The sequence below is a fragment of the Pinus tabuliformis genome, chromosome J, assembly GCF_031772625.1.
Source record: "Pinus tabuliformis cultivar Carrire ecotype Pingquan chromosome J, CPIR1, whole genome shotgun sequence".
Taxonomy (NCBI): domain Eukaryota; kingdom Viridiplantae; phylum Streptophyta; class Pinopsida; order Pinales; family Pinaceae; genus Pinus; species Pinus tabuliformis.
The window spans coordinates 226191499-226196565 of record NC_142295.1 but is presented as its reverse complement, the minus strand read 5'-3'; positions in this window follow the sequence as shown (position 1 = coordinate 226196565).

The window sequence follows — 5067 nt, the reverse complement described above, 5'->3', positions numbered from 1 at the left end:
GAAGCCCCTCTTCACCTCAAACAAAGTTTAGATCACCCAACAATCTGATGTTTGTCTCTAGAAACCAACAGCAATTCCTTACAATATGCAAAATTCCAGCCTCTGGATCTCTGGGATGAGGGATCCATATATAGATATCTATAAGGGGGATGAGTCAGCTTGTGATTTGATTAGTGTCTTCTCTCTGACAGTTCTTGCTTCCACTTGGAGACTGAGGGCCTCTTACTCATCCTTGGTCGAATTCAGTGAGGCAAGTGTCACAGGAGGAGATTCTGGAATCTTCCATTCCCTCTCCACCTCGTGGAATGACACTGCCATTTGTCATTTCTCGCCCATCGCACCTCACAGAAGGGACTTTTGAAATGAAACACACCCTCACAGTGTATTTAGGTGAGATGCAACGCACTTAGCCAGTGGAGCAGCTGCAATGATCCTGTTTTGACCAATTCTGAGTAGTTTCTCATGGAGAACTTCTGGGAGAAGCCGTAATCTATTGACCTTGTTCCTTTAGGGGTTAGAACAACACTTTTAGGGACTTAGGAGCCCTTGTTTTATGGACATTTCATGCTTGGGGTTGTAGGGCACAACAATGTTTATAATAGATCTCGCACAATCGCAATCTCAATCTTGTCGCTTTTTTATCTAAGGGCCTCTACGCAATATTCGAGAAGTAGCATGGATATTCTTACCCCAATAGGCCTTGACCAATATAGGTTGGCTAGTTCCCCTCTTTGGGACAATCATGTGATGAAATAAATATCTGAAGTCTCCAACTCCAGCTCTTGGTCACCGATGATAAATATTTCCCAATTTATGTCCCAGAGACTAATTAGGTATCGAGATAGCTCAGGTTAAGCTTGCATCCCTAGTATCAGAAAGAACTTTAGGAGCCCAAAATTCCTCAATGAATCTAAGCAGTTCAGATCAGCCATTTCTTGGGTATGCTCATCTTCGTGGTTATGTTCTTTCCGGTCCACAATTTTCGATGATTCTTTCCTCCAAAAACCATGTGTTCAAGTCAATAATCATTTTTGGCAACTAGAATTTGGATTCAAATGGTGGATTTAAGAGAAAAAATGTTTTTTCTTTGTTCATGGCACCGATGCGACTGTTTTAAAAAAAAATTTGCAGACAGTGTGGTTGGTGGTTTAAGCAACACTCGGCCAGCGCGATTCTATGCCTAGAAATCGTGTCGATCGAGGGTGGAAATTTTATGGCAAAACCTCCCTCAGAAATCCAAAATATGGATAAAAATAGGAACAAACAATATGGAAATGGAGCTTAAGGACTTGGCTCTTACCTGCAACTGACGGCTCGACGAATGGCCTCCTAGATCTCCCGCAATCTTCTCTGGAAAAATTAGGGAACAAGTGGCTAAAAAGTTTTTCACACAATTGTAAAGTGGTAAATGGTAAAAAATAATTACTGTTCCCTCATTTTATTCAAATTTTCAGGAAATATTAGGGTTTTAAAGTATTTTTGACCTATTTTCCATCAAGAATTGGATAATGCATTTTACCTTTTGCACAATGATAGGTCAAGGATGTTCGATGATGGTGCTAACTCACATTTCAACTCTTTTCTTAACTCGTAAAATGCCTATGAGAAGATTGTCGAATATTTTTCCTTTTCACTAGTTAAAGGGAATACAATGGTGGGTCTGCTTTCAAGCTCTTTTCCAACACTTTAAACACAAAAATATTGCTAAGATCTGGTCATTTTCAACTCATTAACGGATGTGAAATGTCATGCACCTGATATACATTTACCCATTTTTTGGGCTGGGATGCACTATTTACAAAATAGGTACTCCTTAACTGAAATGGTCAAACAGTGCTCTCAAGTATCATTTTCTACCTTTTTGGGCTCTAGAGACAAAATTTAGAAAAAGAGACCATGTAGAGTTTTCTTTTCTGTGTCTTTTTCAAACTCTCTAAACATGAAAAAGATACCGAGATACACCTTTGTCTGTTTTGTTAAAATATTACACGAAATCAAATTCATCAACATGATGAACATAAGCTTCTCCTTTCTAGGGCTCATTAAAATTACTAAGTCGGATTCATCTGAAGGATGGACTTATAGTGCAATAATATGCTATCCCCTTCAAGCTTGTGATTAAAAAATTATTGGGGTACCTACTAGAAATGGTGGGGGAAAATTTGGAAATTCAAGCAGTCGTGTTGGCAGCTCACTCTTGAACATGACACTTTTTGTTTCATGTGGGGTTGGGATATCCTCCTTTTCATTGTTGACCCTCCTGGGTGGGGCTGTTCATTTTTGCCTTCCATTGAATCTCTTCCACGTCATTATGACCACCGATCCTATGGATCCCAAGCTACAAAACTCTGAGTTGTGTCGCTGATATGTTCAGGAATTATTCCCTCTATAGTTACACTTACTCCTAATTCTCTTTGTCATCCAAAATCATTTTGCATCCCTTTGTCTTGTGTTGATGATGTGGGATACATCATGGCCCTCCTTTGACACAGTCAATTCATGTCGACTTCAGCTCATTATCTAGGAAGTTTACCAAGAGACTCCCTTCTAGTACCTTAGAACTTGCATGCCCTAATGGTAAGTTCTTTGCACTCGACGACAAGTTCACATCATTGGCTCTGGATCGGGTGATTTCACGGGTGTTCAACTTCAGTTCCTTTATTCACATTCTGTGAATTTTGTTGATAGTACCTTGAGGACCATTGTCATTATTGGTGGTTTCTCTTGTGCTTGTCAATAGTTCACATCATGGGCTAGTACTCATGCAATTTTCTAGCATGTTGGACTTCAACACCTCTATTCACATGTTAGAATTTATACTTGGATCGGGTCGTGTTGGAGTGCAAGACCCTGGGCTTAGATTACAAAAGTCCAAGTTGAAAGGTAGTGTGACATGATTGTGCTGATATGCATGCCTCTTCCAGATGGGTGGCTGCGCCCATACCATGAGTTCTCATATGTGATCCTTCTCATTATTGTATGGTTGCGACCATACCTTGGTTTTTATATGATCCTCTTTATCAAATGGCTGTGCCCATGCCTGGATCAATTCACATGATCATTCTCTGGATGGATGCATCCATACCACGATTCATGTATAATTTGACAGAGTTTTCAATAATATATATGTATCTGTACTTGCTTGCAGGTTTTTCAAAGATAGACTCTGGTTCACCGCACTGATTCATAAAGAATTTCGCCCCACTCTAGTTTGGCGTTCATGCTTTAGGGAGCATCTGTTACACAACATTTTATCAATGTCCCTATACTCCCAATTCCATGATCCTGGAGGACATCTATAGTGAACCAAACATGCTTTCCCTTCATGAAGAAACTCCTATTGTGTCCCTCTTCATGAGCTGAACAATTCCCTTTCGCATAATTTCACAAAAATCTTCTGTTTTTCTGAGTTTACAAGACTGGCACTAATGACCCATGTCCTCTTTGCACCGATATGCAGGGATTACAACTATCCCTATCACCAACTGGAGTGACTGAGCATTATTCGATTCACGTCGAACATATTTTGGAATGTTTTTTAAATAAGGAGCTGAAGCTTCCATCTCTAGAAGCTTCGTAACGGAAGTCTGGTACATGCTTAGGCCCAATGGAGTCGAGGAGGTCAGTTTGGGATCCTTTCCCATATTAGGATGGAACTAACTAAAGGGATAAGACCTTCTCCGATGAGAAGAGGAACCATCTCCATTTTATCCATGCTATATAAACCTCCCTTTTTCCGAAGCTCAAGCTAGTTCTAATTAGGCTCTGGTTGAAATTTTGATTTTGAAGTAATAAACAAGTTATTCATAGTTGTAGCTCTCTAGTTGTGTGTGAGGGAGAAGTGTGAATTTGTTTTAGTGTGAAGACTAAAGGGAAGAGCCTTAAAACTACCATTGTTGAGGTCATCATCGAATGCTAGCAAAAGTGTGTGGGAACCCGGATTTGTGAGAGGATAATAACAACATCAAGACAACAGTTGTAATCTCTTCTTGATATAATATATATGCAATGATCAATTGATTTCCTACATAATATGTCATCTCACATGTTTATGGCTTAATGTTTCTTTACTTGTTAAGTAGGTTGAATACAATTTGTCTATTATCATGGTGGTTGTTCGATGTTGTTTACTTGTTTCAGGTGCTCGAAGAAGGAAACAGAGATAGATGGAGCAAGGAAGCAAGCTAATCACCAAACGGGATAAGAATACTAAGAGATAGGCCCTCTTAAATGGTTATAACCTAACGAAATCTTCAATAGAATGTCTTGTTTGTGGCTAGACACGCTCTCAGTCTAGAGGATTTTTTTGTGTCTGCACTTAGAATTTACTTCACCACAGGTGCTCTGGTGATTTAAACTCTATCAGGAAGTGGAAACCGGTCCTTTGGTGCATTTTCCATACACGGGTTTGGTCTCTAGTTCTCCGTGGAATTCTTTCTTTGGTAATGGATTCTGCTTGTGTTTTTTCCTTCCTTCTGAAGGGTTCTCACTACTGGTTTTGAAAATTTTCCATGGGAACTGAGATATTTCTTATTTTCATAGTTTACCTCCCGAGACTATCTTTACATCTGGGTGCAGTTCTGATGTGTCTTTTGTATGGGCAGGTATATACTCCCATAGCTTCAATTTGTGTATTGATGACTCTTGGTTTATTTTCTTAAAATTCTTTGTTCAATCTAATCCGTTTTTTTTGTGCTTATCCCCCAAGTTTGTCAAATCCAGGTGCTGAAGCATTTGGCAATCTCAGCTCCTTTTGCTGAAATCCTTATTCCTCAACAAGACTTCACAAGGTATGCGTCAGGGATTTTTACAAAATGGGGATTTCTTGGTTTCTTTTCCTTTGATAGTTGAATGTGTCAAATCTAAAATGGATTAGTGGTTCCAATACCATGCTTGTATTTTTTTTTAAGACTTAAAGCAATTAATTTGACTTCAGACTCTGTGAGTTTTAAGTGTATAAGATGAAACCTTGACTTGGGGTTATGATTTTACTGCTCCATTCTTTGTATCTAAACTAAAGTTGTTTCGATTTTGAATACATAATAATTATTGTAGATTTTGATTATG